The following is a 26900-nucleotide window of genomic DNA, read 5'->3' on the forward strand; positions in this document are numbered from 1 at the left end:
ACTGTTGCCACTTTCTGAATAAATCCTTAATAAAATACCAAGAGAGATTTTGTATGCAGTGTAGTTGTAGCCATGTCGGTTCCAGGATATTAGACAAGATGGGTGAGATAATATCTTTTATTGGACCAACTTCTGTTGATGAAAGAGACAAGCTTTCGAGCCACACAGAGGACAAAAAGGTGTTCGTGGGTTGCAGATTGTTGTAATGAACACTAAATCCAGTGTTTCTGTTCAGTCCATGATTTTTAGTGTCTAGCAGAGTAATGAATGTACTGACCTACAGGGGCAACATTCCCCCCCCTCAAACACACACCTGGTTGTCACCTACCAACCCACACTGAAAGAAAGGGATTATCTGCCCAGGGGAAGATCTCTCTGCAAAGGGGCAGGAAGGGAAGAGTTGTGTGGGGGAGGTTGGAGGAATGTTGTGCTGGGGAGGGGATATAATTGCAAGATGAGGGGTGTTTTCTGTAAATTATTTGATTATTTAATTTGCCTGTTACCATATAATATTCCGATAACTGTTAACTTGATCCCCCTTGTATTTGCATGCATTGCTTGTGAAAGGTGTAGGTCTGATAGCCCTGGACTGGTGAAAGAAGTCCTGTACTGATCTACAGGGGCAACATTCCCCCACACACTGCCCTGACAGCATGTCTCATGTGATTTGGGGATGGGGGAGGGGAGTCTACCTGTAGGGGTAACAGGGCTAGTGCAGTCTCCGTGGCCTATATAGGTCTTGGCCTCTCTTATGAGTCTGCAATTAGCAGAAGATGGGAACGGGAACTGGAACTGACCCACCAAATATCCATCAGATGGAAACAGCATTCAGCCCCTAGCCAGCGGAGCTGTATTAAAACTGGTGATCTGCAGAAGAAAGCTTGTGTAGCTCATTAGCAATTCAGATGCATCAAGTCTCTCAATAGTAGTAACCTAAAAGGGGGCCCCACAGGTCTATATTGCATTAAAAAAGAAAAAAACAAGCCCACAATCAAACTACATTACAGAACATTGCAAGATCAAGCACTCACAAATTGGGCAATGCCAGCATTAAAGCTGCCTGTGGAACCTTAGTTCTTCCCCCATGTGCATAAGCATTATGATAGAGTCTTTAATTATATGCCTGTGTTTGCTAGGTGATAGTAAAACGTTAGGAATTAAGATCCCAGAGATCTAGTCCTGGCTCAGGGAGCAGAGCATGATCTGAACAGAAGTTTCAGACAGCATAGCCCAGCGTGTTGATTTGACACATTGCGGATCAAAGTGGTGAATCCTTTCATGAAGCAAAAATTCCTGAAATCCAGAGCACTACAAACCCCAGGCTGTAGTAGCTAGAACTGGTCCTGTGCTTGCCACAGTACTCCATATTTTAGGCTGTGTGCCCAAACTATTTGTATTCAGTGCTCTGGGTTTCTTTGCCTGGAATTTAAGTGGGTGGCAGTGACTGAATTTATTACCAACTTACTTAAGTGTTCCAAGGCTAATGAAAACTGCAGGACGTTTACAAGAATAATTGCCTGCTCAAAACTGAAACCTGGCTGTTTTGTTAAGGAATAGTACCTTGTGTTGACCTTTGTGAGATCGTGGTCCAAAATAGGTTCCAGTCAGGACAAAGGACATTGCCTCTAAAATTGGGATTGTCCAGCTGAATGAGGGGACTAGTGACAACCTTTGCAGAGTTTCAGTGCGGCCTTGGCTGCGCAGCCTGTTCTGGGAGCTGCCCCACTAGTTGTGGGCGCAGAGACAAGCTACAGAGGTGTTGCACCCACTGTCTCTTTCCTCGCTCCTCCTTGTTTTCTCCTGTCTTAGGAGTGGGGACCCAGGCAGTTCTGACACCATGTCTGTGTGGAAGGCACAAGCAAGGAGGAGTGCAGAAGGGCACCTGTGGTTACACCAGAGGAAAGTACCTTTATTCATGATAACACAGAAGAAGTGACTCAAGCAGTCAGCACTACTTTCAGGTGAATCTCCAGTTAACTCCTCCATTTCCTTACTGCACAGGGATTGGGGAATCCATTCAGTGACCAGTTGGTCCTGCCTCCAGAGCATGTGGATTCCCTGAGCTCCATCTATGACACTGGTCCAAAATAAGTTCAGTTAGACAAGGGACATTTCTTTGAAACTGGAATTGTCTGGCTGAATTAGGGGACTAGTGACAACCACACTGGGCCTCCGTGCTATCTCCCAGCACTCTTCCCTGCCAGCTCAGCTCAGCTCAGCTTTACTGCAGGCATGCTGCCAATCAGGGCCTCACCTGGTTGAAGCTATCCCAGATCCCTCTTTATATGGCAGGGTTCTTCAGTGTAGAAAGGGTCAACAGAAAAGGCAATGTGGTTTGGGACTGTATTACCTTTTCCAGGTGTGTGGAGCTGGCAGTGTCTCCCTCTATTTCTTCCCCAGGCCCACATGTTCCCTCTTTCTGCACAGATCCTGGACCCCATGGAGACTCAAAAGGGTTCCATGTGGGTCCAGTAGTCTGGGTGCATGGTGCTGGTTGCAAGATAGGGTGTTAATATGGAGAAGATCACCCTCCTAAAGACAGTAACCTGCTTGGACTATTTTTCTCCTGGAAGCTTGAAGCTTCTAAAATATATCTTAACAAAGCCTGTAGATAGCACCTATCAGCGTGTAACAATGTACCTGAACAGCCCCCTGTGAGGACTGAACCCTGGACCTGTGGATCTAAAAATATGAACCATTTCTGACTGAAGTAAAGAATCAGACTAGTTATCTAAGGGTAAATCTAGCCTGCAATTAGATACCTTTGGCTGGCCCATTCCAGCTGACTCAGGCTTATGGGGCTCAGGCTAAGAGGCTGTTTAACATCTACACTGCAATTAAACAGCCCCTTAGCCCAAGCCCTGGGAGCCCCATGGGCCACCTGCATGTTTTTAATTGCAGGGTAGACATACCATAAAGGTACATCTAAGGGTATGTCAACACTGGAATAAAAGACCCACAGCACAGCTGCAGCTGGCCTGGGTCAGCTGACTCAGGCTTGTGGGGCTCAGGCTGCAGGGCTAAAACTTGCTGTGTAGGTGTTCAGGTGGGACCCCAGGCTTTAGGACCATCCTTTGTGACAGTCTATATCCCTGTGTTCCTCACCCTTTTTCAAAACTGTAATGAATTTTGTACAAAGTATGCTTTGTGAGGTATCATTTGAAAACTCATAATTTGGTTGCTGACCATTATTCCCCTGGTAAAATATGTGTGGCAACATTGTATGTAAAGCAGGGGTGGCCAGCCTGTGGCTCCGGAGCCACATGGTGCCTATACAAGGAGCCTGTATATTAACCTCTGAAGAGCCATGACTTCAGGGCTGGAGCTACAGAGGCCAACTTTCCAATGTGCTGGGAATGCTCACTGCTCAACCCCTGGCTCTGCCACAGGCCCTGTCCCCACTACACTTCTTCCCGCCCCCTCCCCTGAGCCTTCAGTTCCCTCACTCCTCCCACTCCCAGCCTCCCAGTTGATCAGGAGGTGGGGGAGGGAGCGGAAGGCACTGATCGAGGAGGCTGCTGGTGGGTGAGAGGTTGCTGGGAGCTGATGGGGGGCTGCTGAGGTATTACTGTGGCTCTTTGGCAATGTACACTGGTAAATTCTGCCTCCTTCTCAAGCTCAGGTTGGCCACCCATGATGTAAAGTTATAAAATTCTACTGTATAACATTACTGAGACACGTTCCAAGTTTAGAAAAGCAGGCACAAAGCAATTCCTCAAAATAAAAGACAAACTGATGCCTCAGCAAGGTGTCAACAAAATCAAATGGATTATTACCTGGTTAAGCAGCCACTCTTCGGCAGGAAAGAGGGTGTGATGTTATTTTCAAAGAAAAAGCTATAAGAAAGAAGAACAGTGGCCCCAAAATACTCTTCCCTTTCTCTCTGCTTATGGCATCAGCAACACCTGAAGGACACTGAAATTAACACTGAACAGGGGGAGGGGTATTGACTGAAAGGATTCCAGCCAGTAAAACTGCTAGAGTATGTGGTAAGAGAAACCTATGCTTTGAATTCATTTGGCTTGTTAAGTTAAATATTAATTGTTTTATCTTTTATTTTCTTGTGACCAGTGCTGACTTTTATGCCTCATTACTTGTAATCACTTCAAATCCATCTTTCTGTAGTTGATAAACTTGTTTTATCTAAACCAGTGTGTGTTTGGATTGAAGTGTTTGGGAAACTTCATTTGGGATTATAACATCTGTGCATATCGTTTTCTATTATGAAATGATGGACTTTATATGAGCTTGTATTGTCAGCGAGGGTGCTGGGCAGAACAAGATGCACATTTCTAAGGGAAAGTTTGGGACGGGGAGTTTGCTGGTGTTACTCAGAGTGTAGTTCATGGGTGGCTGGCCATAGCACTCATACAGTATAGCTAGGAGTAACTTACATGCTGGAGGCCGTGTGAGAGCAGAGCAGAGCAGGAGTAGTTACTCGCTAGGGTTACTACGCAGGCTACCCACTGCCCTGCCACCCAGCCTCTGCGGCCCAGGTCACACATTGTGGGTTACATATGCACTTAAGTAATCCACCAAACAGTAATAACAAGCACAGAGCAACCTGTATGTTACTTAATTCCCTTGTCTATTGTGTTAATACCAATTCTCCTTTGCTTACATGCCTGATGTTCTTTATTCTTCTAGTACTTTGAGTGAATTTTGTTTGTAGTTCACTGGGTTCCTGCACCATTTACTCATTGATTTTGCAAAATAATTTTTTTTCTAAATCTGTATTGATTTTACAGGAGCTGTCAGTTACTACCCCTGTAGCCTTCTGCTGTTCTCAGCTTGCTGGCTTTATACAAGCTCAGCCTGCCCCGCCCATCTGGGCTTCATCTGGCTCTCACAGAGGTGCAGCCTGTCAAGTTAATTGTCCTAACAACCTGCTCTGCCTTTTGTGAGATGGGCACTCTTGTGAAAACTGACCATTTATTCCTACTCTTTGTTTTCTGAAAACTGCTTTATAATAGGAAGTATTAGGCAGCCTTAATAGTAGGTATACCTACTGCTCATCCTACAACCATTATGCTGTTTGTAACTCCTCTTAGCCCTGCCCAGCTATTTGACCTGGTTTCTGCTGCTCCTGCACACACTGGTGAAAGAATTGTTAATTGAATTGTGAATATTCTCTGCACAGCTACTCCTGTGCAATTCCACTAAAGGCAAGTCGTTGCACCTGGGCTACCTCCCTGCACACAATGAGTTGGCTAGGTATAACGGAGGGCAAGCAACCATCAGGTGGTCTTTGGAATCTCTAGCACCAAGTAAGAGACGCGTTGTATAAGTACAGTCCCTTCCTAAACTATTTTTAAGTTAGGGTGGGCAAACTTTTTGACCTGACAGTCACATTGGGGAATAGAAATTGCATGGTGGGCCATGAATGGTCGCAGAATTAGGGTTGGGGTGCCGGAGGGGGTGAGGGCTTTGGGGGGGGGCTGGGGAGTTTGAGGTGTAGGAGGGTGCTCTGGGCTGGGACTGAGGGATTTGGAAGGCAGGAGGGGGATCAGGGCTGGGACAGGGGTGTAGGTTCTGGCTGGGGGTGTGGGCTCTGGGGTGGGGCTGGGGATGAGAAGTTTGAGGTGTAGGAGGGTGCTCTGGGCTGGGATTAAGGAGTTTGGAGAGCGGGAGGGGGATCAGGGCTGGGGCAGGGGCTTGGAGTGTGGGAAGAGGTTCAGGGGTGCAGGATCTGAGTGGCACTTACCTCAAGCAGCTCCTGGAAGCAGTGGCATTTCCCTTCTCTGGCTCCTACGTGTGGAGCTGCCCCCCACCCTCGGAGCGGGGCCATGCCGTGGCTTCTGAGAGCCGCGTGGTGTGGCCCCCAACCCGGCACTCCAGCTGGAGTGCTAGAGCGGGGCAAGCCCCAGACCCCACTCCCCAGCAGGAGCGCGTGGGCTGGCTTAAAACAGCCGCAGCCCGCGGACCGTAGTTTGCCCACCCCTGTTTTAAGTGTACATTAAATAACTTAAAGGGTGGGTGATGCAGTCAATAGGATTCTCTCTACAAGTTCTGATAATTCAGTGACAAGATTGCCAGTTGGAATATGTATAGATGTTTTCCCTGCTTCCTATACATAAGTAAATACCACTTGTGTATGAAACTGTCCTCATGCTATGTCGTAAAGCCAGCTGAATGGCTTGATACAGAAACTGTCCTTTAGCGATTGTCTCTTGAAGTAGCATAGCTCCTCTGTAAGAGCCTAAGGAGTGGGACTGTATCCAGCCAGCTCTGGGAGAGGATGCTGAGAGCATACTGAATAGCTGTCTTCAGCCAGGGCTTGCCAGCGTAACAACTCCGTTCCCTGTTCCATTTGCACACTGGGCTCTTTGACGCAACAGAAAGAGCTGCCTTTTTTTTTTTTCCTTCCTCCTAAATCTGCCTGGCCAATTTAAAGCTTGTGGATTCTTTCTTCCCCCTCAGGGAAAGCTTATGAGAGGATTTTCTTTTTTTAACAGTTCATTCCATGAAACTGCTTCCCCCCCCTTTCCTCCCCCCCCCCCCGGCAGATTGTTTGCCGTCAGGAAACGCTGAAGCTGAACACAAAGCTTTCATTGCAGGTCAGTAGCTGAACTGTTGCTTTAGCAAGTACCGGAGTTTGCTAGAGACAAGTTAGCAAAGTTGTATCATTCCAGTCAATGCAAAGCTGCCTTCTTAGTGGAAATTTTAGTTTAGCTCTTCAGGGGTTTGCAAGATTAGTTTGTCATCTTTGTCATGGAAACAAATGGGCCAAACTGATGCATGGTGTCGCTTTATTGAGAATAGTGGTGTAACTCTAAGAATCAGTCTGCCTCTGTGTCATTTAATTACTGTATGGTTTCATTCACTTAACATTTAGTAAGACCTACAAGGAATTTTCAGGACAGCTATCTTCTTTTCTCTTATTTTGTAAGAATTATATTTTTGAGTTGTAATTTGTTCACTCACTTCTTTTTACCAGTGTTCCTTCAAAAGCCTATTACTACTTTGTACAGGCACTCTGTAGGGAAGGCAGTTAAATACAATTGTCTTTTGTATTTCCTTTTAGACTTCTATCAAAAGACCTAAAATTAGTTGCATCAGGAAGGAAGGATGTAGGTGTATCGTTATTGCTCTTTCCAGCCTGTAATTGAGGTAAGTCACTCATTCTGCTTTCCTTGTCTCTGAAATTAGTCTTTGAAATGGACTCGTTGTTCTCCTCTGTACTGTATTTATGGGCATCCTCCTTTTATTTGCTATTTATTCACTTTTCTCCAGTCTGATTAAAAACAGATGGTTGATCAAGTCAGAATTGTAAAACTGTTTGTTTAAATCCTGTACTTCTTATTTCAATGCAACCCCGGGTAATTCTTCTTCTTCTCCTCCCCCACCTCCCCCCACCATTATCATCATGGTAAAGAGTGTGGGTGTGTGGATATTGGGCTGGTCAATTCTCACACCAACTTTGCAAAATGGAAAAGATTTTGACTCCTATATTAAGCACTCTTTTCCTGTGCTGGCTTTCCGGGAGTGCGTGAGTTTAATTGGATTGTTTCAGAACACATTGAATGTATTTCCTACCAGGCATGCTTTTTAAAAATGAGATCCTGAAGCTAAACAGGCAACCAACAAAATAATAATTTCCATCAGGCTGTGGATTTTCATTCCCCGCAAAATCCCCTGGGATTATGAAGAAATTCATAACTTTCCAAAATATCAAGTCAATATTGATAGAGCCCAGTTCATGTGACAGATGGGGTGGTGACATTGGCTCTACACAATTGTTGAAAATAAAATTGTAGTGAATGCTACAGTTAGTCTGAGTGATTATTCTCTGGGGAACTAAAGAATTATTAACTTAGTTGATTTTATTTTTCAAATGAGTTGAGCTCTGATTAGCACTGTGGAGAGACTGATTGTCCTTCCAGAGTTAAGATTGCAGCAAGCAAGTTATTATGAGTGAGATTTTGACGCACACGCTGTAATTTCATCATTGTTAAATCAATCCATTGGGAACTGTACATGGCACATCTTAGCGAGGGAAAGTTTAGTTCAAGGTGAACACTCTGTTGTGTGGAGATGGGGCTTGGGGGGGTGTGGATCAGAACACTTTCAATTTTGAAAATCCTTCTAGCCCTTCCTTTTGGCTCCTCAGATCTCTGAAATGGTTTGCTCGATGACTTTGAAACTGGGCAGGCCTGGCTGAGGAGAGGTGCTTTTCAGTGGTTTGTGGGAGTTGAGGTGCAGTGAAGATTAGTGGGGGAATTACAAAGCTACAGAGAGTTGTTTTCAAGCACCTATAATAACATATCATTTATAATATCTCCACATGAGTAACTTAAGAAAAAGATAGTTAAGGCTCAATAGATTTTAGAACTTTCTTCAACATCAAGCCAAATCTTTGCAACCCTCTCTATCAGATACTTCTGGGTGGGGGGGGAGAAACATATATATCCTCTAACTCAAAAGATTAGAAATGCACAATGCAGGATTGCAGCCAGTTCCTCACTGACAAGTAACTGCATATTCATTATCACACCAACCAATTTCCAATGTACTTTTGACTTCAGTTTTGCCTTCTTAAGCCTTGAAATTCAACAATGTAATCAACTAGTGTCAAAATATAACACACCTTTTCTGAAATGAATTTTCAACAGAATGGGTATGAATGTCCAGTGTATTACGCCACTGGGGCTATACTAACTTTCCTATTGCGCCTGCTCTAGGGTGGGGAACGTGCTTCACCCATTGAAAGGGGAACTGATGGTGGGTGCGGGGAGAGCGTGAGGATAAATGACACCAAAGTTCCAAAGCCAGTGCAGAGTTACAGGATCACTGTTGGGGAGTTGGTTGTGGATCTGAAGTTCATTCTCCCAGGGGCCAGACCCCACCTCTCCTACAGAATGCTTAGGTAGAGATTCTGCAGAGCTGATCTCTTCCGTGGGTTTTGTTGCAGGAGGGAACGGTTTGCCCAAATGGTTAGGCTTATGATGCCAGCTACGTTGTTCCTATCTTGGTGACATTGATATAAACACAGCTAGCTAGTCCATAACATTTTGATCTTCCTTATATTAAAAAAAACCTTTACATGCTTCCTTCTGAGATGCTTGGATGAGAACAGCATATGCACATCTGCACTCTTGGATAAGTATCTATCTCCATCTCAATCAATTCTGTCAGAGGTTTGTGCATTCTTTTGCATCTTGGCCTTCTTCATGGCGATAGCAGTAAAATTAGCATGACTGGCCAGTAATAACTTCTTCCTGGAGTCATGAAATACTTCAGTCTTACGGCACAACTGAATTTGCTGTATGAAGGGTGGTGTGTCGAGGCTGCAACCCTCAGGGCAAAGCACCTGCTTGTGAGAAAATGGATAGCAGTACAAAACGGTACGCTGGAGCAGCAGAAGCCGCTTTGTAGGGACACAAAAGGGGTGTATGGAACACGGGAACATAGAGGAAGGTCATAGAAGGAGGCATCAACAGGATGGTCCAGTGGATGTGGGTGACCTGGGTTCTATTCCTGGCTGTGCCATTGACCTGCTATGTGCCTCAGGTTACTCTCACATCCCTTTGTCTGTCTTGCCTATTGAGATTGCAAGCTCTCAGGGCAGGGTGCTCTCTCACTGTGTGTTTGCACAGCACCCACTGCTGTTGGGCCCCAGTCTCAGTAAACCCCTCTAGGCACTATCGTAATTATTTAATAAGGAACCCACAAAATGCTATAGAAATAGTCCCCTGGAATTCTGCAGCCAAGAGAAGCCTTTGGCAGAGCTCTCTTCTGCTGCTGGAAGGCTGGGGTGAAACACAATATGTTTGTTTCTTTCTACATTTAAGGAAGATCCTTTCACTGTCACTGGAGCACTCCTAGGCTCAAGAGAGAAGATTTAGATGAAAATCACCCAGTCCATAATTTCAAGATTCCACTCAGCAGTGATTAGTAACTGAAGACAGGCTTATTCTCCCCCTGGACAATCTGACCTCTGCCCTTAGAATTTTCTTCCTTCTCTGTCTCGCTGAAGTGTTGAAACAACAGCAGCAGCTTCTTCTTCCAGATGTTGTGTTTGAAACTCCGGGCTATCGTAGCATTCTTAATACAGTGACTGGCTGATGAGTCTGAAATGACCACATGTGCATTAGGGAAATTAATGAAGAAATTGGTACAGGCTTTGCTGGGTGTCTTTTTTTTTTTTTGTTGGTTGGTTGTTTTTTAAGCTGCTTCTTCCGAAAACACTAATGTTGAGTCTCTCTAGCTTAAAAGGTGAATTGCAAGTCAAGGGCAAAATCATTTATTCAGATGCTGATCCTGCTCTCATTAGAACAGCGAGACTCACCAAGAGAGTTGTAATTATTACATCTCCTCCCTAGAAAGTCGAACAAAACCAAAGCCACAACCACCCGGCCTCTTCCATTTACTTAGGAGTACTGGAATAAATGCATGTTCAGCTGTGTAGAACAAGCTCCTTCCTCTCATGTTCCTATAGTCAGAGCAATACATGTCCTGTCCCTAGAAAAAGCAGGTATTTGCTCTTTATTCTTGTTATCCTTGCAGACCCAGAACAGCTACAATGTGAGTGAGCTGGATTCTGTTCCATTTTGTGCATCATCAATAGACTTTGTTTACTGCAGGCCAGATTGAGATACTGTGAGGCAAAGCCGCAGCTGGACATGGGCCGCTCTCTCGGCTACAATGACTCGCCCCCCCTTCTGCGGCATGAGGGAGACCCTGGCGCATGTCTACCACGAGAGCACCAGGCTGCAACCCCTATTCCCGCTCCTTCAGAACCTTCTCCTTCGGCTGTGACTACACTTCTCTCCACACCTCCTGCTCTATGCACACCCTATCTGTGGCCCCATGAAGTCACAAGACCTCCTCATCAACCTCCTCCTGGCGCTAGCCAAGATGGCCATCCACTATACTAGGAGGAGATGGATGGATGGGGGAGGTGCTCTGCAAATGCACGGCCTCTTTCCACTCCTCCCGAAAGTCATGTCTCTGGGCGGAGTCCCTCTGGGCCTCATCCACTGGCTCCTTCGAGGAGCAATGGGCGCTGTCCAGGGTTCTGTGCTCAGTGTCGCCCTCTGGCTCCCTGCTTTTGACCCTATGACCTCACTCCCATCTCTGTTTTCTCATTTGTTGTCCCCTGAACTCTTTTGATGTCTGGGTCTAGTGCCTCCTCCCCTTAGGCTTGGGGGGCATTTAGATGTGGACAGGCTTGTGCCTGCCCATCCCTGGCAAATCAATAGATATTGTGACTCGCCCATCCATCAGAACCTTCTGTGACACATTACCCAGGCATGCTCCAGCAACTCAGCTGCATTAACTCATCCCTCAAGAGAGCCTGAAGTGACTCAATCCTCAGAGATGGTGCAGCAACCTATTCATAGGCAGAGCCTGAGTCAGATGACCCCAGGGCACAGGTATTTCATCTTCACCACCCTCCTGATGCCTTGTCGTGTTACAGACTCCCAAGACTTCCCTCCTGCCCTTGATCCTGCCCCAGCCTTGTTCCAGCCTTATCTGCGCCCTATTCTGACCCTGCTCCAGCCCTGTTCCGAATCCGTTCTAACCCTGCACCTGCCTCTTGACCCCCAGATCCTTGGACTACTCCAGCCCAGTTTCAACTTCATCCTACTTCCAGTCTCTATGATCCTGATTTGGCTTGCCTTTGGACTCTGACCCATAGCCTGTCCCCAGACCCCTGTTTGAGTGCTGCCTACGGCCCGGTTCCAGCTCTGTGTCTGGCTTTGAAAATGTTCCAGCCACCGGAACTGAGTGCCTAGAACCCAGAGCCTGAAAGATACCATGGACTAAGCCTTGCTCATACTGAGTAGAACCTTAGTCCCACTGGAGTCAGTAGGACTATGCACAGAGTAAACGACTACTGAATGTGAATAAGGGTCCTAAATTCTAGTCAGTTACACTTGTGCAACCCCATTAAGGGCCCAAGCCAACTCCTGATGAAAGCAGTGAGTCTTTCCCTTGACTTATGTGGGAAGTGGATCAGGCCCTAAAGAATGAGGTTGCACAGCAGGATGAACTGGGATGCCCAGGATATCTGATGTTCTTTTTTTGGTGTATAACATGTTGTCGGGTGTGGACCACATCCACCCTGATTGAATTGGCCCTGTCCACACTGGTTCTCCACTTGTGAGGTAACTCCCTTCTCTTCATGTGTCCGTATATCTATGTCTGCCTCTGTAACTTTCACTCCATGCATCTGAAGAAGTGAGGTTTTTACCCACGAAAGTTTATGCTCAAATACATCTGTTCGTCTTTAAGGTGCCACCAGACTCCTTGTTGTTTTTGTGGATACAGACTAACACAGCGACCCCCGATACTTGACAACATGTTTATTCTTATTGATGGTGACGTGTGGGCTGGAAAGAGCTTATCTGGATTTTCTGATCCCAGGCTGAGTGTACAAGTCTGGTAGTTTAAAAAGCTGCCTTTCTGTTTGTAAACTGAGCACATTTGACATGGAGATTGCTCAGAAATTATAAACTTGGCCGTTTTTATGGAATCCTCTTTTCAGAGCAGAGCTTCCTGCCAGTGAGATCTGTTCGTCTATGGAAGGTGTTCTCCCGAGGAAGTGCTGGGAGACCCATCACCAGACATTTAAAACTGGGTTGGGCAAAACACTGGAAAATATTCTGCAGGGAGTGATCTGGCATTGTCAGGTGGATAGCGTAGATGACTTGATTCATTTCTTTATAAATTTTTATGGTGCATTAATGGAATGGGCCATCCCTTCAATTATTTTCGATGGATGCATCCTTAGTGTTAGGTTGCTTTGGGAGTACTGAAACACGATCCAACTACCTATGCACGTACATCAGCCCAGTATTCAGGAAGGCAAAAATAACATGGCTATGGTGAAGCAACCTGGAATCCTTCTGAAATGAGACTCCTGGAAAAAAATATTTTTCCTCCCTCCTGCCCCCTGCAACTTTAAACTGCAGAGAAAGTTTTGGGAAAACAATGGGAGTGAATTGGTCTGTGGATGTGCCTCTCCCAGGTAGGCATACACTGGCACAGCTGGTACTCCTAACCATGCAGCGGGCATGCCACTGACAGGAGTGGGCATGGCTAGAGCACAGTGAGCTCTAATGATCCTGGGAGGGTGTTGGAATGACCCTTTGTGACCATTTGCAAGTTAGAGCAGCAGTGAGGATCAAGAAAGTTGGGCAGGGGGATTTAAGCTATGGTGACAATTTCTAAGCCAGGCCTTCTTGCTCTTCTCCTTGGTGTGGAAAATATCCTTTGGACTTGATCTAAGATCTCTCTGTGCTACCAAATGTGACAAGTTGCATTCCTTAACCATTAAAATGCAGGCCAAATTTCAGATGGTCCCCAAAGAAATCTGAAGGGGAAGCAAATAAAGAAGAGAATATCGGTATTAAAGACCATATCAATCAGAGACCATCTTTGTCTCACAAGTTCCTATGGCAAGAGGACAGTAGTCATCAACTCCTGTGTGACCAGAATCCCAGGGGAACCAGCTGAGGGGTCACTCAATTAGGCTGAACTGCAAAGAATGGGGCAGACATCCCCAAAGCTGGTGGATATTCCAATACTTAGATTTACCAAGACGGCACAAAACCTTCTGTAATACCTTACTGGTTATCCAGAAGTCAACAATAGAGTTCCCTTAAAGTTACCCAGCCTCAGGCCTCCATCTAGACACTCAAGTCAAATATGATGAAGGTTACTGAAAATCTTGTTCATCGTATAAAAAAGTTCTACCAATCTCGAAGGATCGGACACATTACCTTGCTGGTTAATGAATATTCCAGATCTTGCCCAAATACATGCTTATAGCAAATTCTTATTTACTAAACTAAAATTTATTAAAAAAAGGAGAGAGTGAGTGTATAGGTTAAAAGATCAGTGTACATACTGATATGAGTATAATTCTTGAGGTTCAGATTCATAATAGAGATGTTGAGCTTTGTAGTTGCAAAGTGTTCTTTCATAATTGGTTCATAGGCTATAGTCCAGATTATATTCAGGGTGTCTAGTCAGAGCTGGGATCTCAGTCTTGTCGTTTCAGCTTTCCCTGCATTGAAGCATCAAGCAGAGCTGAGATGACAGGATCAGGACCCAAGGATCTTTTATACCGTGTTCTAGCAGCCACTTGACCACACAGTCCTGGGTGAACAGGCTTTTGATGTAACCTTCTGTTTCCTAAACACCAACGGTAATTAGTTACACAAATTAACATAGGGCAATTTATCCATTATGCAGTCTATCACAAACTTCCAAGAGACATCTCGACAATGACATTATTTCACCCAAGATTCATCTAAATGTTAATATGTCCTTTTGACCTCTGAATTAATAGTTATATTGCCAGACAAGAACTGTCTGTTTACATGGCTAGCATTTATGAATACATACATACAATTAGTATCACTTCTAATGTCTAACAACATAGGCTAGAACTTTGAAATGCAAACCTATCTAGCATTGAATGGCCCTCATTACCATTCACATACTTTCTAACATGACTTTAAAGGTTGGCTCTGGGTTATTTAGCCTGCAAGCTGCTTAACCCTTTCCAGCCATTTATTATACTTTGTATAAGATTCGTTGCAATTATATAACAGTGGTAGCAATAATGATTTGTATTATTATATTTTAATTAGATAACGTCACATCCTGTATTCCCTTAGGAGGAACGATTTGCTCATTCTTCCAGTGGATTATGTCAAAGCAGTGGTTGGATTATCACTCAGATCCGATGTAGGATTTTCAGAGGTTTGCCCATCAGTCAGAGTTTAGTACAATCCCTGCTCAGAGACTGCTTTTTAACATATAGTGCAACAACTCTTCAAGATCAGTGTGATGCCCTTGGTTCTGCCCCACGGTGCCAACTTGTAATTTGTCTCAGAGAAAAATGCCCATTTCTTTGTAACCTATTTCTTAAATGCTGGATGGGTGAAGTCTGTGGCTCCACAGTTTACTCTCATGTCAAACTGAAGTTATGGACCAAGATCTTCAGAAACAGAAGCCTGTGGTTAGATTATAAAGCCATATTTAGGGACTTAAATAAACAGCCTGATTTTCAAAAGTGTTAAGCGCTCAGCAGCGGCCACTGATTGGATGGGAGTTCTTAGGTTTTCAGCACTTTTGAAAGTCAGATCACTTTTGAGATCTGAGTAAGGATTTAGGAGTAAAATTACCCAGAGCACCTGAGTGACTTAAGAACCTGATTGCCTAACTCCCTTGAAAATGGGGCTTAGGCTGCTCAAATATTGAAAACGTTATCTTCAAAACCTAGTTTTAGAAAATTTTGACCATTGTGATTAGAGCATGATCAGTAAGTATTGTATGTGGCTGATGTCTGTGTCCATCACTCAGTAATCGAAAGAGGGGCTAAAAGGTCATCAGTTCTGGAGGATGCATTGTGTGGATTTAGGTTGCTCCAATATACACTTGGGACTGGACCAAGCTCTCTCTAATCAGTCCTAGAATAAGGTGGGCATACGTGTGGCTTATATCCACCTTTGCTTCTATTCCCATCCCTCCACCCCATCGTTGCTGCACTGGGTGCAGTTTAGCCAGATCAGAAAATCTGGCCCTGTATCCCTAAAGATTTGTCAGCATTAGGGATTTTTACACTGGTGTAACTATACCAATGTACTTACTTCACACTGGGGGTGAACATTCCCTTAGCTACATTGGTGTAAAAATCCCTAATGCAGGTGAGCCCTGGGAGTTTCATTTATGGTCAATTGTTGACGCCCGCTCTGTTCCCATGCACTTTATTTAGGAATAATTGGAAGCATATATCTGCCCAACCCAGCCTCTTTTCAGTTTAAATGTTTTTGTTGCAAAGTTTGTACACAGATATTGACAAGATATACAGTATTGTTCAGTGTGACATAAATAACCTACATAAAAATTGTTTTCTCTTAAATTGCCTTTAATAAAGAGCTTCATGGGGGAAATATAACACACCTGAATGGTGCTTCAAATGCTAGAGCATTAGAAATAAATCAATACACACTTTAGATTAACCATTTTATCATGACAGTGGAGGTAGCTGGCTTAGCGCTATATGTGTTTGGCTGATTTTAGCCATGGAGGCACGAAACAGCCTAAAGAAAATGTCACCCGTCCTCCAACTTGTCTGACTGTGAAATGTGATTTTTTTTACTAGTGGTCAGGCCCTGTGGTTTCCTAACACCTAACCACATCAAATATACGTCCCTGGGAATGAACTGCCCCCCAAATATCACAGCTCTCTCCGAGCATTTGTCAGGAAATGGAAAGCACTTACTTAATGCAAAAGGAATGAGAGGAAAGAGTCTCAAAGTCATAGGAGAGAGGGAGAAATAACCTTTCCCGCTAAAAGTCCCAACAATTAATGTTACTAAGATACAGTGTTTTTAACTTCACAACCTTAGAACTGCAAGAAAAGACTTTGACTTGAGATACGCACTACACCATTTAGTAAATGAACTATTGTATAAAGAAAGTCTGGGGCCTTGGTCTTTAGCTGTGGCCAAGAAAGAGCTTACAACACCCTGTGTGTGTGTGTGCACACATCTCTGAAGATGGATTTAAACAACCTTTGTGCTCCTTAGATCCTGAGGCTGCTTTACATCCCACGCATGACCAGTTACCCTGGTTGCCAAAGGTTTCAAGGGGCCAATACATTAGCCAGGAGTTGCTGGGGTCCATGGAATCCCTGAAAATGCCCCTTACAGCAGCTGCAGGGATGTGTTTGTGTAGGAGCCACTGTGCCAGCTCTCTGCCACTGGAGGAACCCGCTATGTGGGATGATCAATGCCTGGCTGTTTACACTGCTTTTAGGGTCATTCTTTCCTAGTAGAGTGGTACAAGGCAGCCCCACCCTAGGGACAGTGTGGCCCTGGGATTTTGACGCATGATGTAGATGTTTCTACAGATCAGTCTGCAGACGTGGTGTCTGGTTTTCTTTGCTGGTCACCATTTGCTTCATCTGGTGAGTCAGAGAGTCTAGGTCCATGTGAGGAAAAGATTTTTTTACTTTGTCAGATACAGAACGTTCTGTGGGTTTCTCACATGCTGGATTGAAATCCTGCTGACATGGAGCCACTTGAAAGATCAGCACCCTTCTGGAGTGTGTAGAGCTTGGGTTCGTTGGTAAACTGATAATACCATGATCCACACCTACAATACTAAGTCTGGGTGACTTTTGTCACTAGATTTAGGAATTAGTGCTTGTGTTAGGCTTCGTTTCTAGACTGAGCACCTGTAGGACCTGAGTTTTGAAGAATGCTACTGCAGTCTTTCCCTTGGAGTCCATGGAGATTTGAGTGATGTGCATATTTTTATACTGATCGCTAATTTGAGTCTTTGAATTTCTCTGAGAAGTGCAATCTTACTCTCAGATGAGTCTCCCCTTTTAACTGTGCCATGTATTCCTCCATTCTGGCAGTCCAGAGTCTGGCAGTTCCTGAATTTACTTCCACTCTCATTGAACTCTCTAACCAGCGCTTAATTTGTGCCAGGGCTGAGCCCCAGGACCTCTAGGTGTGGCAGTTCGTAGCCCCAGCACCTCTGGGCTTGGTGCATCAGTTATGAATGTAAAAAATTGCTTGAGCCCCGGCACCTCTTTCATTACAAATTAAGCACTGTCTCTAACCCCACAGTCTATTGAAGCAGTCAGTTTGCTGGATTTCTTTTCCATTAAATAAGCAATCAAGTCAGATGGTGCTTACTTTTTTTTTTTTCCAGAGAGCAGAGCTGTAGATGTTGTCATTTGCAATAGGGTCTAGCATCTTTGATGCAGAGGCCTTTGGCATCTTCCTGACTTTCTGCTTCTGGTACTTCCCAACAGCACAGCAGTGGGCTTTTCCCTTAATATTTATGTTGGTATAAGATGTAAGATTCAAGTTTTAGAGGAGACCGATCAGTGAGAGGAGGCATTGAGGGAGAAGGAAGGCTGAGTAACAGGAGTGGGTGTACAGATAGAAGCCTGTACTGAGGTTGCACAGGTGGCACTGAGAGCATAATCTGGAGCTGCACCGGTGTAGCTAAACTTTTAGTACTAATCATTATGCATGTGACGGAAGAATCCAGCATTGCTGTCAGATCCCAGGGTGAGGTAGTCCCAGAAACAACATCACTTTGCCTGTACAATGCAAGTTTGATCAGGAAGTCACTAAGAGATGATAAACAGGGAACCCACAATGCCATTTTTATAGAGTCACTTCTCAAAGCAGAACTGCACTTTAATATCCAGTCCCTTCTCTTGCAGGGGACTGTTCTACATTTGTAGGCAGATGGACTCTATAATCTGAGGATTTTTCTGTCTCTAAATTTGATGAGTCTATGGAAATAGAATCCCTCAGGAGGATGACGGCATTAGTGGACAGAGAGGACTACTCCAGAGGGTATCTGTTGATCGGAATGCTTCCATGTTCCAGTTATCGATAACTACCAGATGCTATTGCAATTATTGGCAGACTGTAGTCATTTACAGAACTCCTCCCTGTCATTTGGTCTGACAAATGCATTATGAGTTTCCTTTTCAACTGGTTTGGAAATAGCGCAGCCCTCGGGGAGGCTAAATTTTGGTAATTCCCTTCTTTCATTAGTGTATGAAGGCATTATTGGCCTGCTCCCACTCCCATGGAAGTTGATGCTAAAGTTCCCATTGACCCAGTGCAGGACCAAGCTCCAGACTTTCAGGAGGCTAGATAAGCAGTTTGTCAGGTGATATATCTGCTGTCAGACTTTGGTCAGTCTTCTCCACTGAATTTTTCTCACTTGGGAGAGTCATTTCATATTCAGGATGAGGTCCTGTTTGGATTTGTTTTAAATTTAACCTTAACTCTGAATTTTCTAGGATTGTAATGCTTGGTTTGAGGGTAATTACAACATGCATGTAATATTTTTTTACCCTGAATTTAATGATATATATACGAGAGCTGGTTGCCATATTTCAAATTCTGAAATGTCAAATTGTCAAAGTTTGACAAAAAAAGAGTGGAGGTTTTTTTGAATGGGGCAAAATTTTCAAAAGTGCCTAATCCCCATTTTCAAAAGTGAGCTAGACACATAGTGAATGGCCATACTGCAAGTGGAGATGTGACTGTACCACAGGTAGACATACCTGCACTAGCTTTAATCGTAGCGAAGACTTGGTGACACTGGCTTCAGCATGGGCTAGCGACCCTGGGTACCTACTCGGGTTCCTGGTGGGCTTGTATTTGGGTGGCTAGCCCAAGTACAAGCCCGTGCCACCACACGAGATGTGAGCATGTCTACTTGTGCTACAAACACATCTTCACTTTGCTGACGTATCATAATCTCATCTGTACTCTCACCTTTAACTCCAGTTCGGTGTAGCTTCTTGTCTGAGAATATTTCTAAAACCATGTGGAGCTGCTGAGCTAGGAGGTGTAAAGATCTTTCAATATATGCAAAATGCAATTCAATTAAGTGCTGTTAGTGAAAGCTGTTAGCACCTCCCTCTCCTCATCTGCTCAGCCAGAGCAATGGAAGGAGGTGGAGGAGGAGAACTGGAGACATTATACGTAGGAAGATAGAAACTGGCCTAGTGAATCCCACCCCCCCTCACTGGTACGTGGCCGTATGTATCCCATCTGCCACAGTGGGCAATCAGTAATGCTGCAGAGAAAGTCAGTCCCCACCCTGCTTCATATTGTTTCTACCCAGTCGTGCACTGATGAATATTTCCTTATTGAAGCCTCACAGGCAGTTAGCCTGAGATTTGATTGCTGGGGTTGGGGGGTACAGGTTGTTTGAGGCTCCAGAGGGGGGTCCCTCACAGCTTTCATCTCAATTTTACTAATAAAAGAAAGTGCCGCTGCGCATCAGGAGACCAAGGGGGAAGTGAGAGGCCCTCTCCTGCCCTGGGGAAGCTCAGATCCAAGGGAGTTCCTTCTTCATCTTAGGGGAACTGGGAGAGGACAGCTGGGCTGCACCTTGCCATCAAGAGGACTATAAAGCATGGGCAAGCTTTCCCTGAAGGTGATTAGAGAGCTAAGGGAGACTCTGCCAAAGGAAGGTTTGGAGCTAGGGGAACAGCTGAGCCGATAGATTTGCTGTGTGTTACGCCTCTCAAGTGCGTCCCTTTCTCTTTGTTCAGGATTATTTGGTCAGCCAAACCACAAGCTTTGCATGACCATTTGGGTTCTTTTGTGGAACTCATGGAGCCACATCCTCAGCTGGTATACACTGAAGTGGCTCTGTTGAAGCCAGTGTAATGATCCCAATGTTCATCCACTGAGGAGATGGCCTATTGAGTATGTCATGGGTATAACCCTGGCAATCAAAAGGAAAGTCTTGCTAAGAGGTAGGGGGGTTGTTTTCATTTTTCTAAACAACTCCGCTGTGAATTCAGAGGGATTAGGACCAAGGTCTGGCTACAATTCTCCTTTTCTTACGATGCAGAACTACGAATGTTGTTGGTGATATAATTATCTGGCCTCTAAACAAAGCCAGCTGCAGTATTTGATTCTGACTTATTGTGACACGCTAAAGGCTTTAGTTATGATCTTAGTGACTTCTGTTGCTTGCTCCACTGCAGCTGTAAGTCGTAATTCTAGCTTTTGGTTCCTGACTTCCATTGTGCCTGAGGCAGGGAGGATTTCTTGATACTGTGCATAACAATACAGTCAGTGGAAAAACTGGGTTTTCTTTTTGGTATTTGACGTGGACGTTTTGAAGATGTAGTGTCCAGCACATTAGTTTAGGCTCTGTGCCTACCAATTCATGATGCCAGGGAGTATTGGCTTGCACAGCTAAATGGTATTCTATTACTGAGGTTCAAGTCATATATGCCATAACCGTTGCTGCTTTTCCTTTGATCTACCAATTGATTTAGGCTGTCTTCCAGACTAGTTTGCTGACCTCTTTGCCCTGGAAGAAAGATTGAAATCTGTGTGTGCTAACGCAGCAGGTACAATTAATGCTTGTTCGCATTTCAGAAATGCGCTGACATTCTTCACCTCAATGCCAAGCAACGATTCGCTCTCTCCTGATGCACTCTTCTCTACTCTTCACCTACTGACAAGTATCTCCAGCCAAACTGGTTAGTGCGGCCAGTAGCAGATCTATGTCAAAAGTTTAGGTCTTTTAGGCTTGATTCAGCAAAGCATTTAAGCATGTGTAAAATGTTAAGCAAGAAAGAGAGACAATTGAAGCCAATGGGATCATTTCCATGCTTAGGGTGACCAGAAGTCCCAATTTTATAGGGACCGTCCCTATATTTGGGGCTTTATCGTTATATAATCATCTATTACCTCCCACCCCTTGTCCTGACATTTCACATTAGCTATCTTGTCACCCTATCTATGCTTAAACTGAACAGGAGTACTTGTGGCACCTTAGAGACTAACCAATTTATTTGAGCATAAGCTTTCGTGAGCTACAGCTCACTTCATCGGATGCGTACTGTGGAAAGTGTAGAGGATCTTTTTATATACACATAAAGCATGAAAAAATACCTCCTCCCACCCCACTCTCCTGCTGGTAAATCACTTCATCGGATGCATACTGTGGAAAGTGTAGAAGATCTTTTTAAATAAGCTATTACCAGCAGGAGAGTGGGGTGGGAGGAGGTATTTTTTCATGCTTTGTGTGTATATAAAAAGATCTTCTACACTTTCCACAGTATGCATCCAATGAAGTGAGCTGTAGCTCACGAAAGCTTATGCTCAAATAAATTGGTTAGTTTCTAAGGTGCCACAAGTACTCCTTTTCTTTTTGCGAATACAGACTAACACGGCTGTTACTCTGAAACCTATGCTTAAACTGACACACGTGATTAAGTGCTTTGCTGGATGGGAGCATCAGATGCTGGTAGGTGAGCTTGGGAGATGCTACAGGTTTTTAATATGGGAAATGAGGTGTCCTCATACAATTAGGGTTGCATCGGGCTTTTGCCTTTGACAGGACCTTAGAAGCTCTCAAGCTAAAAGATTGACTTTCTTTCCAAAAAAGAGAGAGACGTGGCATATGCCCTCCATATGACCCCACTAGATCACTCCTCCAGTTTGACAACGAGCCACTGATAACGTCTCTTTTTTGAACATGGTCTTTCTGCCCGTTGTGCATCCACCTTATAGTAATTTCATAGTTCCCTAATTTGCTTATGAGACTGTCATGTGGAGCTATGTCAAAAGCCTTATGACAATCAAGATGTATCAGATCTACAGCTTCCTCCCGTCTACTAGACCAGTGGTTCTCAACCAGGGGTACGCATAACCCTGGGGCATGCAGGGGGTACATCAATTCATCTCGATATTTGCCTAGTTTTACAACAGGGTATATAAAAGGTACTAGCGAAGTCGGTACAAACTAAAATTTCATACAGACAATGACTTGTTTATACTGCTCTAGATACTATATCAGTGTTTCTCAACCTAGGGGGTCGTGAGTAATGATTATATGGTAAAAATGAAAAAGTCAGCAATTTATCAGGAATCATGTGCTGTGGCACTTTTTTGTATTTTTATTTCTGAGTTTGTGAGCTAGTAGTTTTTAAATGAAGTGAAACTCGGGGTATGCAAGACAAATCGGCCTCCTGAAACGAGTAGAGTAATCTGGAAAGTTTGAGAACCACTGCACTAGGCCAGTAACCCTGTCCAAGAAGGAAATATAGCAGGGCTTCTCACTGTTCATAGCGTATTCCAGACTGCAGCAGCCCACTTAGGTTATGTCTACACTGGCAGAGTTACATCGCCGCTCAGAGAGCGCTGAAGGGAAACCACTGTTGTGTGTTCACACTGTCAGCTGCCTGTGCAATAGCATGTTCACACTTGCGGCCCTTGCATCGGCATTCGGAGTGGTGCACTCTTGGCAGCTATCCCACAGAGCATCTCTTCCTCTTCTGCCTCTAAGAGTTGTGGGAAAGCGGAGGGGGTCACAGGGTATCCTGGTTCCTCTCCCAATGTCCCGTGATGCATTGCTTTGCATCCCAGAAATCCCTGTGCTTTCGTCTGCATTTGGCGCCATCTTTCAATGGTTTGTGTAGCACGCGCTCTGCCTCTTTGGTCTGCAGGAATGGATCCGGCATTGTTGACCAATATGCTGCTCACTCTCGCTAACATGTCACAAGTGGAAGTGGAGTTATTCCTTAAACTACAAAGGCAAGAGGTGTCCGACATTGATCTCGCCACGCATGGTAGCTACGACATGAGATTGCTTGTGGCATTTGCGGAGCTGCTGACCACAGTGGAACGCTGCTTTTGGGCTCGGGAAACAAGCACTGAGTGGTGGGATCACATCACCATGCACATCTGGGATGATGAGCAGTGGCTGCAGAACTTTCGGATGAGGAAAGCTGCTGTTGTGGCACAATGTGATGAGCTCACCCCAGCCCTGCAGCACAAGGACACAAGAATGAGAGCTGCCCTGTCATTGGAGAAGCATATGGCGATTGCACTGTGGAAGCTGGCTACTCCAGACTGCTACCAATCGGTCCCTAATCAGTTTGGAGTGGGAAAGTCGACCGTTGGACTCGTGTTGATGGACGTGTGCAGGGCCATTAATTGCATCCTGCTGCAAAAGACTCTGATTCTGTGTACCGTGCATGACATTGTGGATGGCTTTGCACAAATGGGCTACCCTAACTGCAGAGGGGTGATAGATGGCACGCATATTCCAATTCTGGTGCCAAACCACCTAGCCACCGAGTACATTAATTGAAAGGGGTATTTCTCGATGGTTCTCCAGGCACTTGTGGGTCACTGTGGGCGTTTCACGGACAATAACATGGGCTGGTCCAGAAAGGTGCACGATGCATGCATCTTTCGGAACACTGGCCTGTTCAGGAAGCTGCAAGCAGGGACTTTCTTCCCGGACCAGAAGATCACTGTAGGGGAAGTCGAAATGCCAATTGTGATCCTGGGAGACCCTGCCTACCCCTTAATGCTGTGGCTTATGAAGCCATACATGGCAGCAACAAGGAGCGGCTCAACAACAGGCTGAGCAAGTGCAGAATGACTGTTGAGTGTGCTTTTGGCCATGTAAAGGCCTTCTGGCACTGCCTATATGGGAGGCTGGACCTAGCCGATGACAATATTCCTATGGTTATAGCCACGTGCTTTTATATTTGTGAAAGGAAGGGTAAAAGCTTCACTCAGGGCTGGACCACTGAGTCTCAGCACCTGGAGGCTGAATTTGAAGAGCCAGAGACCATGGCTATTAGAGGGGCTCAGCATGGGGCCATAAGGATCAGGGATGCCTTGAGGCAGCAATTTGAAGCTGAAAGCCATTAATATTTGTTGCTGTGCTCAAGAGTGCAGTGCTTGTAATGCTAGGAGGTGATTGTGATTGGTGCGGACGATGCACTGTGAAGGTTTAAGAAAATTGCCTGTTGCTTTGCAGAGCTCTCTCTGCTTTCAATTAATAGAATAAAGATTGCTTTCAAGCCACAACAATTCTTTTATTAAAAAACACCACCACATCGGAACTGTGGGGGATGGTGGAAGGGAGGGTCCTAAGAAGAGGTGGGGTCTCGGTATGATTAAAGATCTGTGTATGTCCAGATATCATATGCAACTTTGTTCTTTGGAATATAGTGCAGCGGGTACTGTACTTCAGCAGGGCTAAACTGCAGAGGAATGGGTGTTGAGTGCAGTGGGTACTGGGAATCCACAGGGCTGGACTATCACGGGGCAGATGTGGAATGCAGCGGGTACTGCCTGGAGCAAGGATATTGACAGGAGTGTGTTGGCAGCGTCTGGGGGGGCGCGTGGGAAAGAGTTTTGTGACAGCGGCTACAAGGGAGGGCAGGCACGGAGGTGCTCAGTTTGCCATGCTAAGAGCTCCTGGAGCATGACCGCTTGTTATTCCATAAGGTTTAAGAGCCACTCCATGGCTTCATTCTGGTGTGCTGTGTTCTCCTTTTGTTCCCTCTTCTCACTGTCCTGCCACTCCTTCAGTTCTAGTTTTACTGCCGTGGAGTGCAGCATGACATCACACAGAAGGTCCTCTCTGCATTTTCGTGGCTGCTTTGTAATCCTGCACAGCTGTTCAGCTGTCAATAACAAAGAGGGAGGCTGGGATCTCAAGGCCATATCTGTGAAGCCAAAATGCAACATTTTACACAAGCACTATTGTTTGCAACACCGAGGCCACTGTATCAGTGTTTAAAAACACAACCACTATTCACATACCTATCACTAACTGGCTGACCCCAGACAAGCACACATGAGCCACAAGACCCCCCAAAATGGTGAGTAACAACGGGGGTAGGGGAAATCAGTGTTCCAGGACAATACTCAGCACGTGGCTCTTGGGGAGAGCCAGCACTGTACAGGGGGCATTAAAATCATTCCTGTCCCCACACTTTCCACAGGAGGTGATCATTATGGAAGATATCTTGCTGCTGAGGGTGAGCAGGGAATCAAGGGCGGGTGTTCTCCAAGACTGCAGCTTCCGCCCTGGCCCTTACGCGGCTCATCTGTGTGCAGCTATGGTGTCACCCCCCACACCAGTGACGGCAGAGTGGCTCAGGAAATTTACCCTTAATGGGGCAAGAAACGAGGCAGCTCTGCCAAAGACCCTGCAGGACCAGATTGCCCAGTATCTCCATGAGAGTTTCGTGGAGATCTGAGGCAGATTCACATGAAGTGAAGGCGTCCATCAACACCCTGTCCCGCCGCTCTGACTAGGCATTTGGTAGTACGCATATCACACAGACACAATCCTGCTTTCTGCAAATTCCTCCCCGCAAACAGAAAACAAGCAGGCCTTCTGCAACCCTCCTTCCCCCAACAACTCGCTTCAGCGATTCCCAAAATCAAAGCCACTTACCAGGGGCCTCCTCTCCTGTTTCTGCTTTGCCAAGCTCCAACCTCAGTGACTGGCTAGCCACCTCCGTCATAGAGAAGAGCTCCTGGCTGCATGCATCTCTGAACACTGAGTCATCCTCTGTCTCTGGGTTCCCCTCCTTATCCACATCCAAGATTTCCTCCTCCTGGGTCGGTCCAATCTTGACTGGCACATGAGCCCCCAAAGTATCCATGGGGCTCTTCGTAGTGGAGGTGGGGTCGCCACCAAGTATCACATCCAGCTCTTTGTAGAACCGGCAGCTCGTGGGCACAGCACCAGAGCGGTGGTTTGCCTCCCGCGCCCTGTGGTAGGCATCCCACAGCTCCTTCACTTTGACCCTGCACTGCAGTGTGTCCCAGTCATGGCCCCTTTCTGTCATGCATCGTGGTATCTGTCCGCAGGTATCCTAATTCCTATGGCTGGAGAGCAGCTGGCACTGGACAGCCTCCTCTCCCCAAATGCTGGTGAGGTCCAGCACCTCGGCATTGCTCCAAGCGGGGGATCGCCTGGTGCACGGAGCAGCCATGGTCAACTGGAAAGATGCACTAAGACCACTGCACGTGTTGCCGAGCAAACAGGAAGGGGACTTTCAAAATCCCCAAGGAATTTAAAGGGTAGTGCTGATGGTTGGTCACCTGAGGGTAGGGCAGTAGACTTCAAACCAATGACCAGAGAGGCAAGAACAGGCATTGTGGGACACCTCGTGGAGGCCAATCGCAGGGCTGTAATCGACCACGGTGTCTACACTGGCACCGTGGCGCTGTAGCCCTGGTGCAGAAAGCTCTACACCTCTCATTGGGGTGGCTTTTTTACAGTGCTGCAACCGTGCAGTTTCTGCACAGAAAGTGGCTTGGCAGTATGTACACCTCGGGAGTTACCCTGCAGAAAGCTGCTTGACTGCGCAGAAACTTGCCAAAGTAGATAAGGCGTAACGTGCAGGTCTAAGCAGTCATGAGCATGTTATACCCACACTGTGTTCTTCACAGCAGCTGCCAGAAAAGAGGCTGGTTGGTTGATTGATAAACTTCATGGTGTAGGCTCTGGCTGCATTCCATCCCTCTTGGAGACTGTTTCTGATGTGGATCTGTGGGCACTGGCTGAGGTTGGCATGCCATTGTGTCTTTGCTGTGATGAGCCCTAGGGTG

The 26900-nt window shown here is 45.6% G+C and overlaps 1 protein-coding gene and 1 long non-coding RNA gene across 9 annotated transcripts in view; one reads left to right on the forward strand and one right to left on the reverse strand.

The window, feature by feature from the left end:
* Window positions 1-1950: 1950 nt before the first annotated feature.
* LOC125635236 (uncharacterized) lies at window positions 1951-5817 on the reverse strand. Its single transcript, XR_007356182.2, has 3 exons — window positions 5705-5817; window positions 3777-3836; window positions 1951-2077 (listed from the first exon to the last, which is right to left on the reverse strand). It is a non-coding gene; the product is annotated as an uncharacterized LOC125635236 (long non-coding RNA).
* Window positions 5818-6285: 468 nt separating this feature from the next.
* The window catches only part of CSGALNACT1 (chondroitin sulfate N-acetylgalactosaminyltransferase 1), an 87201-nt gene continuing 66586 nt past the window's right edge, over window positions 6286-26900 (forward strand). For 4 of the 8 annotated variants that reach the window (XR_007356384.2, XR_007356385.2, XM_075127436.1 and 1 more), the window contains exons 1-2: window positions 6287-6557; window positions 7025-7110. The gene's annotated coding sequence lies outside the window, so the exon portion shown is untranslated. Of the gene's footprint in view, window positions 6558-6582; window positions 6886-7024; window positions 7111-26900 lie in introns of those variants that run through there. The other 4 variants (XM_048848023.2, XM_048848021.2, XM_048848026.2 and 1 more) reach the window with 3 other exon arrangements.

Source organism: Caretta caretta, chromosome 4, assembly GCF_965140235.1.
Source record: "Caretta caretta isolate rCarCar2 chromosome 4, rCarCar1.hap1, whole genome shotgun sequence".
Taxonomy (NCBI): Eukaryota; Metazoa; Chordata; order Testudines; family Cheloniidae; genus Caretta; species Caretta caretta.